The following is an 11491-nucleotide window of genomic DNA, read 5'->3' as shown; positions in this document are numbered from 1 at the left end:
AAATAATTAATAGAGTTGATTAAATAAAATGTGATAAATTAAATGAAACTCTTGAAAAGCATATAAAGTGATGAAATGTAACTTGAGTGCGAAATTTGCTTACTGGAAAAAAATTAAATAAGTTGATTTTTAAAATCCATGAAAATTTCTTAATGATAAGTGTTTATTAATGCTAAGAGTAAATTGATTCCAAGTTTTGAAATGAATTTCAGTAGAAGTTATTTTTCGGTAAGTCTATTTTTTAAAATTTGCTGACATGAAGTTTTGATACTCGACTTATAATTTTAACATTTCTTGGGTACTTCATTGATGTTTAACATTTTTGTGTTATGTGTTTTATTTTACCGTAGGTAAAAATAATTAAATAAAAGTGAAATTTATAAATTGTAATGAAAATTCTGTTAATGAAATTGGTTGGTTGTAAAGTAATATTTTGGAAAAGCTGTAATGAATGATAAATAGTAAAACGCAGTAAGTAAAATAGTAAAGTATGGTAAAGTAAAATAAAATATTCAGAGGGGATTTAATTCATGAAAGTTGAAAATTTTGTTTTATTCCATCAAGAGTGTTTGCATGAAAAAAAAATAAAGAAAGGAAAATATGATTAACTTAAATATCGATGATAAAAAATAATTATTAGAGTTAATTAAATGAAATGCGATAAATTAAGTGAAACTCATGAAAAGCATATGTAGTGATAAAATATAACTTGAGTGGGAAATTTGGTTACAGTAAAAAATTATTTAAGAAGATAATTTTTTAAAATTCATGAAAATATTTGATAGTGATAAGTGTTAATTAATACGAAAAGTAAATTGATTGTAGATTTTCGAAAATTAAATGGATAAATGTATAAAAATAATAACGTATGTGATAATTTAAAATATTAACAATGAAAAAAGAATCAAAGACGATTTAATGAATCTAAATCGTAAATGAGTTGCTATTTTAGTAAACTCAAACTAGAGTGAAAAGCATTTTAGTAGGAACATGTTAAAATCTCTTGTGCTAAGAAAAATAAATAACTTTTAAGCATAATTTTGTAACTGGAATAAATGTATGATAAAATGATTAAGTTAAGTATTAATGAAAAAGTAATTATTAGAGTTAATTAAATGGAATGTGATAAATTCAATGAAACTCTTGAAACATATATGCAGTGTTGGAATGTAACTTGAGTGCGCAATTTGCTTACTGGAAAAAATTAATTAAGTTGATTTTTTAAAATCTGAGAAAATTTGTTAATGATAAGTGTTAATTACTACTACGAGTAAATTGATTGCAAGTTTGACATGATTGCAAAAATTGAAGACATGATAACGTTTTGAAAAATTTGAAGGTTCGATTCCTGTCACTACTTGTGAAAAATTTCTAAGTTTAAAAATATCGGAAAAAAAAAACGATAAAGTAAAAACAAGCGAGAAAATGATCAAACTCTAAAATATACTAAAAAAAATCGAAATCACGAAAAAATAATCTAAGTCTGAAATGCTTGAAATTAGTTAAAGACTAAAAAGTTAAGAAAATAGTTAAAGACTGAAAATAATTGAAAAACGCTAAAATAGTGAAAAAAAAATCAAAGTGCTAAATGACAGGAAAAAACGTTAAAGTTCAAAATGTGTGAAAGAATATTTAAGTTAATTATTTCTTTGAAAATTTAACAAGTAAGAAAAAATATTTTGTTGTATGAAAGTCAAAAAAAAATTAGTTAAGAAAATTATTTCTTCGAAATTTTTACAAGTTAGAAAAAATATTTGTAAATTTGACAAAGAAAAATGAAATTAGTTAAGAAAATTTAACAAGTTAGAAAAAAATAAAAATGATAAAGTTTGAAATGCATGAAAAAGAAAATCAAAGTTTAAAATATATTTCAAGTCCATAAAGCATTGAACCAAATCTAAAATCTCGAATGGGTTGTATTTAAATAAATCTTTACTTAAGTGAAAACTTTGTTATTATGAAAAATAATAATAATGATGATAGTTTCAATTATGAGCTGAAATACAGTTAATGATATGCCATGATTAGTACTAAAGAGTGAATTAACTGATGGTTTTAAAATTAATTTAATTGTAATATTCGTTGTCATGGTACAGATTCACATTAAGACTGAAAGAGTAATGAAAAATATAGCATAGTGGTTAGCATACGTTTTTGCTAACTCAAAGTTTGGGTGTTCGATTCCGAGCAGCGACACTCTGTAAAAATAAAAATAATTAAATTCGCGAAACTTTGGTTGTCTTGACAACCATTCGTCGAAATTATTCAAAGTTCGGAAATAAAAAAATCAACCTCTCAATAGATGGCGCCAGGAGCATTGCAAAAATAAAATCTTCAAAGTTCGCGTAAAAATATTCACATCCGAAACGTTGAGTGTTGCCATCCCAAAACTCGTAAAAGGTTACGAAAAACAAGTGTTGCCATCCGAAAACTTCTACGAAGTGTTGCCATCCCAAAACTCTGGTTGTCATGACAACCAGAAACCTCGTAATCTTTCACGGACAACTCAACTCACGCGGCGAGGGAGGGAACGGCTGGGGGAGGGAAGGAACGGCTGGGGGAGGTCAGAGGGGCAATGGACGGCGGCATCAGGGAGGCGCAGGGATTGGGAGGCGGTGGAGGCGGCATCAGGGAGGCGGAGGGATTGGGAGGCGGCTCATAGCCGCAGAGCCGCCTCTTGGGGCAGAACCGGCATTATTACCCTACTCTTCAGAAGTGCATTGATGCAGGAGGTGCCTATTTTGAAAACTATTATTCAGTTGTACCGATCAGCTCAATAAATCTGTGTTTTTTGAACGAAAGCTCAATACTTTTGAATCCTACCCTGTAAACAAATCCGCAATAAAAATATCCGCCCACGAGTAATCGGGAGTTCACTGCAATCATTTGCACTGACCTGGTTTATGGAAAGTCTGTGAAGTATTGTATCATTTATAGTCAAAGATGGGGTTTCTGTTAGGACTACAAACTGAACTAGTTATCGTAGCTTATTAGCTACGGAAGCAGTAAAATATTTTATTTAATTTTACTATATTATTCTAGTCTTACTATATTTTACTATGTAATATATTGTAATTTTACTATACTTATAAACTGTGCCTTAATATATGTACTTGTAATTAAAAGGGTAATCATTGAATCTTTAAATACAAATTATCAATGCTAAAATGTGAAGTAAGTTAAAATTTGTTTTAAGTTAAAAAACAAATCTAATTATTCGGACGATATTGCTTATTTGTTTTTAAATAAACACTTGGTTATCAATATTTACCTCGAAATCATCGTCGTTAAACATCATCATGTTAATATCGTAACAACTTGTCCCAACCGCGGAACAACTTGCCCCTTCTCGGGGCAAGTTGTTCCACGGGTTTCTGATCGACTTTCGGAACTATGAAATTAATTATAGAAAATCTTTAGAAGTACTACTCAAAAAGCAGTTGTTACTTCATTGGGACATATATTACTTTATTTTAATCTCAGAATAATAATTCCAGACCAACGTTTCCATAATAAATTGCGCTTGCTTGAAAAACGGAACTTCTATCTCCGCTCTCCCTAACCAGTTTTTTTTTTTTTTTTAATTTTTAGATATGTGTAAAATACCAATTGACTTGAAAATTACTGAATATTCAAAATAGTTCTTATAATGTATTTGTAAATTTCATGAAAGATTTGTAGCGAATATTTCAAGATGTTTTTGACAGTTTTTTGAGTTTTTAAAAGCATTTGTGTTTTTTATGATGAAGAAACTGATTTTCAGCTTTCAATCCTTAAATCAAATTTCTTTGCTTGTTTTTTAAACATAAGTGTTGCAAAACGTCTGAAAACTATGTGTATGAAAACTTAAAACAATAAACTAGTTTTTTTGGCTAAGATTATATCGGTGGTTTTAATAAACTGTTAAAAATAATTGAAAGTGCACTGCATTGGGGACATTTTGTGTATAGTTCTTTCTGACGTTGCATTAAATTTTTGATCTTCTATGCTACTTTAAAGATTTAAAATGGTATAAAATTCGAATTACGTAAAAAAGAAAGGAAATTATATTTAAAGTGATGTTAAAACTTCGTTAGGTAATGAATCCGAAGTTTTGCTTTGTGATAAGTTCAATGTTTAATCCAAAAAATGCATTATTGGCTTCTTGCTATATATTCCTCGTAATTGTTTTCCTTTTTTCTGACTAAACTTATAAATTAATGCGTTTAGAGCTACAAATGTGAATTCTATTATTTTCCCCAACTCGTAGGCAACGGAAACTGAACGTTAAATAATTTATCTTACAAAGTGATAAATTACTGCAGTTGATCAGAAAATATCAATCAACATTTGGCTCAAAGAGTATATCGATTGCCTGGAAAGAAAAGGGATAATTTTACTTACTCAATATCACCTTTCAGCAATTTCAAAATGACTGAAAGTGTAAAAGTTAAAATTAAAAAAAAAAAAAAAGAAAAGAAAATGAGTTAAATATACAGGAATAGCAAGTGTGTTAAAACTATTTGCTCCGCCTTTTCCGAGGAATAGAGTGAATATGAAGCTAGTAGACAAATCTTTCAATGTCCGTAAATACCAAATATGCAATCAATCTTCGTTGCATGTTTTCTTTTTCTGTCAAAGAAGATGAGGTTAAGTTGCTTGACACAAGCCGGATATTTTAGATAAATGCGACTGATTATCAGAAAAATGGTATTTTTTGCAGTTTTCAGATGCATTTGTTGTAAGATAATATTTTTTTTTTTTCATAAATGTAGTACTATTGAGAAAATAACTTTTCCGGGATAAATATTTTTTGTTAGTTCAGTTAACAAATAGAATGCCAGTTTAAAATTTTAAAAAACAATATGTGCAGTATTAAAATATTTTAAAACTTTTACAAGCAAATTTCACGCATTGTAAATCTGGAATACTCCTCAAAAATTTAGTCAAACTTATTTTCAGACTGTGTGTTTTAAAAATTCAGCTGAAGAAAATGGAAAAATAAGCAATTGGAATTTCAAGAGTATTACACATGACTAATTTACTATTTTTCGAATGCAAAATGGGAAGTACTATAATTGTTTAATAAAAAATAACTACTCATATCTTCTTTCCCTTCCACCTTCCATTTCATTTTTGGCAAGTTAGGTTTTTTTGGATTAAGATTTGTGAATGAAAAAAAAAAAAAAAAGAAAATATGAGAAATTGGTAGAAAGTTGAAAAATTTGTCGAACTTTCCGAAGCGGTATAAAACGCCGTGCGTCTTGTGAATGAGAGAGTCAGGTAGTTTGCTTTCTAACTGTTGAGTCTCGTTTTCAGCGTTGCGCTGAAAGTGTGTATTAGCCTTTGCGCTGTGTTTTTGCGTATTCTGATGTAAATACGTGTGTGACCGTTGAGTTTACAGTGTTAATTGATATTTGCCTAATTGCTATGGTTAATTTAGCAGTTGCTAACGATATTTCTTGTACATATTTGTAAATAAATCTCCCGTGTTTTCTCAGGAACTGTGTCGTCAATTAAAGAAAGTTTGAAGTTTAACAATATATTCACATACACTCAGGAACATTAAAAATAGCGCCCCAAGAAGGATGTATTGGATTGAATTGAAATTTAATGTACGGAATAATGCACATGAGAGATACACTTGATCCAGAAATCTAGACAATTAAACAAATACAGGCTGAGAAATGAGATAAATACATTGCTACTTCAATAGCGCGTTGGACCCCTTTTTACTGCAATACATGACGTAATACGGTCCGACATTGAGCTAGTTTAACGTCAGATGTTGTTCTGAGGCAGATGGGCCCCCAAATTTTTCACAGAGTTCTCAACTTCCAAATCTTACACAGAGTAGCACGGCGGCATCTGGCATTTCAGCTGATCCCATACATGTTTTATAGGGGACAAGTCGGCGGAGCGGGCTGGCGATGGAAGTGTCTCAAAAGGACGTAAGAAGTCTTGAGCAGCTATAGTTGTACGCGAGCGAGCATTATCTTGCTGGAAAATTGCTCCTGGAGGGCCAATTAGGAACGGTCCGAGATGTGGTTGCAGAAAGTCATTAACATAACGCTGACCCGTTAAGGTACCACGTACCATAACTAGAGTGAACCGGCTATCATAGGCTATAGCCTTCCAAACCACTTTGCTCGCTGTGCGGGTAGTGTGTCGTGCTATAGAATGGGTGAACTGGTACCTTTCTACAGGTCGCCTCAACATCCGTGCAAGAATACCATCTGACCCCAAAACAAATCAGGAATCATCACTGAGCACCACCTTTTGCCAATCAGTGACATTCCACATCGCTCTGGCTTCGCACCATTGCAGACGGAGATGCCATGTTTTGGTGTTAAAGGGAGTACATGTAAAGGTCGCTTTGACGGCAGATTTACTACCGCAAGTCGTTTAGAAATGGTTCGGGGAACAACTGCTATCCCTACGTCTGCTTGTATGGTGAAACGAGTCACTATGGGATCCACGAGCGCTTGCCGCACGATCCTCCCATCCTCTCTTCTCGTGGTCTTCCCGGTAGTTCCAGACCCGTTTTTTTGCACGTATGTACCGTCTCGTGTCACGGCCTTTCGCAGTTTCTAACGGAACATTCCGAACGATTCATTTAGGCAGCAACACGGCTCGTCGACCAGCCTGCAATTTTCATGCCGATGATCAAACCTCTCTCAAACTCGTTTAACTGTGAGAAACGTATTCTAAATCGTCTACCTGGCATCCTTCACTCATTAAGGTTCTCCGACAATCCGGATGTAATCGTAACATTTACAAATCTTAAACTACGCACTGGTTTATATAGCACCTTTTTCCTGATGTCACCGATACTGTAGGGTAAACGGTCATGCACATTGACTCCAAACTTGGTTCATTTGCATATCAGATGTCACTCTTCTTATAGGCAAAATTTCACAATTGTACCTTTCTTTTTCTTGGGGCGCTATTTTCAATGTTTCTGAGTATATATTTAAAAAAAAAAAAAAAACCTTTTGAAGATGAATCTATGTTGTAAGTTATGCCGTTGGAGGAAAATAAATGACCGTATTTGAAATTTATTTCTCTCTTTCAGTCTTGTTGCTCGCAATGAATCGAAGTGAAAAACTGGCCATTATTTTGAGCTCCAGTTGCGAATTTACTGATAGCCTTTGCCCTTTGATTCATGAGATTCTTTCAATAAAAAAAATCCAAACTGCCTTCTACTAGAAATTAAATCGAAAAAAAAAGGCTTTAGATCATGTTCTTCTATTGCATTGTTTAGTAGAAAGCCGTCACTCTGCTTCTCTAGAAATTGCTAGGCTCCAGTGGCAGTCTGCCAGAAAATACACATAGTCATTAGTGTCAGCTTCAGTTATATCACTGGGATTAATTACGAGGATCCAGAGTCCCAGCATTTCTCCCATTGAATAGAACAACAGATAAGCTGTTAAAAATCTTATAGAAATGAACCTTTTTCAATAGTAACAGTTGGACAGAACTATATATCCCTGTTCTGTATGAAGATCTCATAATTCTTTAGAAATAGATTAATGTAAAAACATTACTTTACAAGTCTTGTTAGTGATATTCTTACTTACTTAAAATTAGTTGTTTTTTTTTTTTTTCCTTTTTTACCTTAATCGTTACTTTTTCTCTTTGAGAGAGGCAAAAGGGCTTGGTGGGACAGGTAAAAAAAATCGGTGCAAGGAAAAACAGTAAAATATGTATTGTGTGTTGTGAATGTATACTTAAATTGTATTAATTTGGTATAACTTTAAAATTGTTTTTGTTATTTTAAAAGGATGAAGTTTTGTTTTTGACATTTTAAACATTAATTTAGATTTACTAATATTACTTGAAGCATTTTTTTACAATTTAATATTAAGCGATATTTTATTTCAAATGTCTCGTGTACTTAGCCAAGTGTATTCGGGGAGAAACTGAAATAGTTTATTTTGTTTATTTCTGTAATTATTTATTATGTAACTTACGTATACATTTAATTATTAAATTATTTACATTCCTTCATTTAATGATTTAATTCTTTTCTTTTCCGCTCAATATTTTATTCACTGTTTAATTTTTCTCATAAATTTGATTCTTTATTTAGTTATTTATTCTTTTATTGTTTTATTATATGTTTTTTTATTCATTGATTATTTTTATTACTCATTTATACAAACAAAAATATCTTTAGTAATCATATAGAAAATAGTTAATTTGAAAAATATTTATTTTTTTAGTTTGTCCCATTAAAAAAACGCTTTTGAGCGTAAATTTACTGCCAAAAGTAAAAAAAAAGAATGCTTCAGTGTTCCAAACACGTTTCAAGGGGTTTTTTTTTTTTTTGAAAAAGGTTAGCTTATTTTATTCCACTTTGCCCCACATTCCTCTACTTTGACTGATAAACAGATTACATTATCTAAACGTTGTTGCTAGCGTAGAAGTGCTATAAAATATTAAAACGGATGCCGAATATTCACTGGTCAAGAAAAAGTAAAAACATTTTTATTTTCATTTATTATAGCTAGCAAAGTTCAAAATTTCTCTCACAAACGAATATATTATTAGATTTTTCCAGCAGTAAAAATGTTGAATGAGGTTTTCTGAAGGAAGTTAATTAATTTCGGACAAGTTCATTAGACGAAACAGTAAATCTCATCTTAGTGATCAATTTCACAAAAACCTATCATTTTTTAAGGATGAGAGGAAAGACGAAAGGGAAAGAAAAAAAAAATGTATATTTATTTGTTTTGTAGACCCATAGAATACGTCAAATTTTAAAGAAATAAAAAAAGCACTAAATGTTAGAATCTGAAAATTTAATTTCCCCCTATTTTCCACGGTGCCAAAATTTTAGTAAAGAAGCACAGTGTGATTTAAAAATTACCGAACTTTTAGTGAAATAATAAAATAACCGTAATAATATGTTTGATGGATAATATTTATTCGAAATAGGATACATTTATCGGAATACAATATTTTCAATGGTCAACCAACTTTTCCGTAGAATTTTAAATTCGGATTTGGGAATGATCTTTAGCACATGTCTCAAGCTGCTTGAATGGCTAGAACATATTGAAAAAGCTCCTTTCATCGCAGTTTTCAGTTTCGGAAAGATAAAACAGGCTTGTGTCCTCGATCACCCTTTGTATTCAATTCATCTATCAGCTTGTGACTTTTTATGTTCCCGAAACTGAAAACTGCAATTGGAGGAGCTTTTTACGGTATTCTTCCAACGATTCAAGCAGCAGTTATACAAATTCTAAAGAACAATCCAAAAACCAAGTTTAAAAATGCCTTGAATAATTTAGTTTACTGTTTGAAATGTATTGAGTTAAGTGGATTCTGTTTTGTAAAAAAATATCAGCTTTTAAACACATTAATATGTAAAGTACGACAAAACAACGTTAGAAGAAGCACAAATTTGTAAATTACAGCAGACACGTGTTTCGGCGTTACGCCAAAAACGTGTAGGGAACGCCTTTTTCAATGCAAAAAATAATGAGCTTATGGATGAAAAGATATCCGACAAAAGCCAAGAGCAGATAAGCATGCAGCTTAAAAGATAAAAACAGCGGATTAGCCAAACACCAATGACAAAGTTATAAACCGATCAGAAACCAATAGGAATGCAAGCAAAGACCAAGAGCTTTCTCTTAGGTACGAACCCAGAAAGAAAGAATTCAATTGGACAAAGATTAAGCCGAAGCTTAAACAAAAAGAAAAGAAATTGTCAGTAACTGTGAACCGCAAGAAAGGAAAAGCTGAATGGAAAACCATGAAATAAAATAAACAGAAACAAAAAATATTCGAAAAAAGGAAAAATAAAGATAAATAGAAGAAAATTGGGGGGGGGGGAGTGTCAATCAAGACAAAAAGGTAAAAATAAAAAAAAGGAAGATCGATAAAAATGAATGGGGAAAAAAAAAGAAAAAAAAAAGAGAAAAAAAGGGGGGGGGGAAGGACAGTATTAAAGATATGGGAGCCAAATGTTAGAAAAATATGGAACTGCACTAAGATCGTTAACTAAGTTAGAACTGTTCCTCAAAATATGAAAGGATTCCCAAAAGTCAAGATCTGATGAATTGGGGCATTTTTAGATAATCTGATAAGAGTTAAAATCAAAAGAGTGATTCGAATCCCAACAGTGTTGAGCAATACTAGACTTATTTAATTGTTGTTTTTTCACATAATTTTGATGCTCTTTCAAGCGAATTTTTAAAGCACGCCGAATCTGTCCAATATAGGCAAGTTTACAACTACAATTAATTCTATAAATTCCACAACAATTAAGATGGTGAATAGGATCTTTAACAGAAGAGAATGAAAGTTTATTAATAGGAGAGAACACCACCTGGAATTGGAAACGTTTTAGAATCTTAGCAACCTGATAGCTTACAGATGGAAAGAATGGCAAAACAACCAAATTCTTTCTGATGAAGGTTCGGTTAAGAACATTAGTTTGGGATTTATTTGAAAGTTTTTTATAAATGGAATCAATCAAAGTTGGCGGATAGTCTCTATCAATTGCCACAGCTTTAAGATAATTAAGTTCCACTTTGAGAAGTTCCGACGAAGAACAAATATTAATTGCGCGATAAACAAAAGAATTGAAAGCAGAATATTTTTGATTTGGAGGATGAGACGATAGTCTATGAGGAGGTAAAGAAACAACAAAAGGTTTGCGATAAACAGTAGTTTCAAAACCAATTTCAGTACGAGAAACAAGTACATCAAGAAATGAAATGCAATTATTCCGTTCTTTCTCAACTGAGAAAACTGAATATGAGCAGGGCCGACGGCAAGGGGGGGTGTGGGGGGTGTTACACCCCTCCACTTTTTTGGAGAAAGGGGCCGCCAATTTTACGTTATTGTTAATTTCTAATGTGAGGAATAAAACCGCAAATCGAAAAAAATGCGGAGGTTTCTTAAATGAAATTTAGAAGAAAAACGAAATATAATTAAAATTTTATTTAGCAGTATCAGTAAACCTGAAATCTAAAACATCCGGTAATTATCATCTATCGCGGCCCTAGTCACTAAAAAAAAAAATAGGGGCCGCGAAAAACAGCTAAGAATTGTTGCGAAAAATGCGGAATATTAATCGCCGAGTGGGGCCGCGTGAACGATTACATATCGGTCGTCCCTTATTAGGAAAAAAAAGTGCTGTGTAAACACGTGAGAGAACTTTAAAAGTTACTCCAACATTTTTAGTAAAATCTGTAACGTGGAGTGGGCATGAATCAATTCTTTTTGCAGAAGTATTACATTAATTTGTTTCAAGCTGCGGCAGGGTTCTTTGAAGTTTAAAAGAAAAATAAAATAACTAAAACATAACTAGCAACATCAGTATATCTGAAATCTAAAACATTCGGTACTTTTCAACTATTAAAAAACTATAAATGGGGCCGCAAAAAAAAAGCTAAGATTCTTTTTGGGCGGCATTCGATGCGGAAAATACGAATATGTCGCTAAGTGGGGCCGCGTGAACGGGATTTCACAAATCGATCATCCCGTGTTTGAAGAA

This window comes from Uloborus diversus, chromosome 3, assembly GCF_026930045.1.
Source record: "Uloborus diversus isolate 005 chromosome 3, Udiv.v.3.1, whole genome shotgun sequence".
NCBI lineage: Eukaryota > Metazoa > Arthropoda > Arachnida > Araneae > Uloboridae > Uloborus > Uloborus diversus.
The sequence above is the reverse complement of the archived record's forward strand: the minus strand, read 5'-3'. Positions refer to the sequence as shown.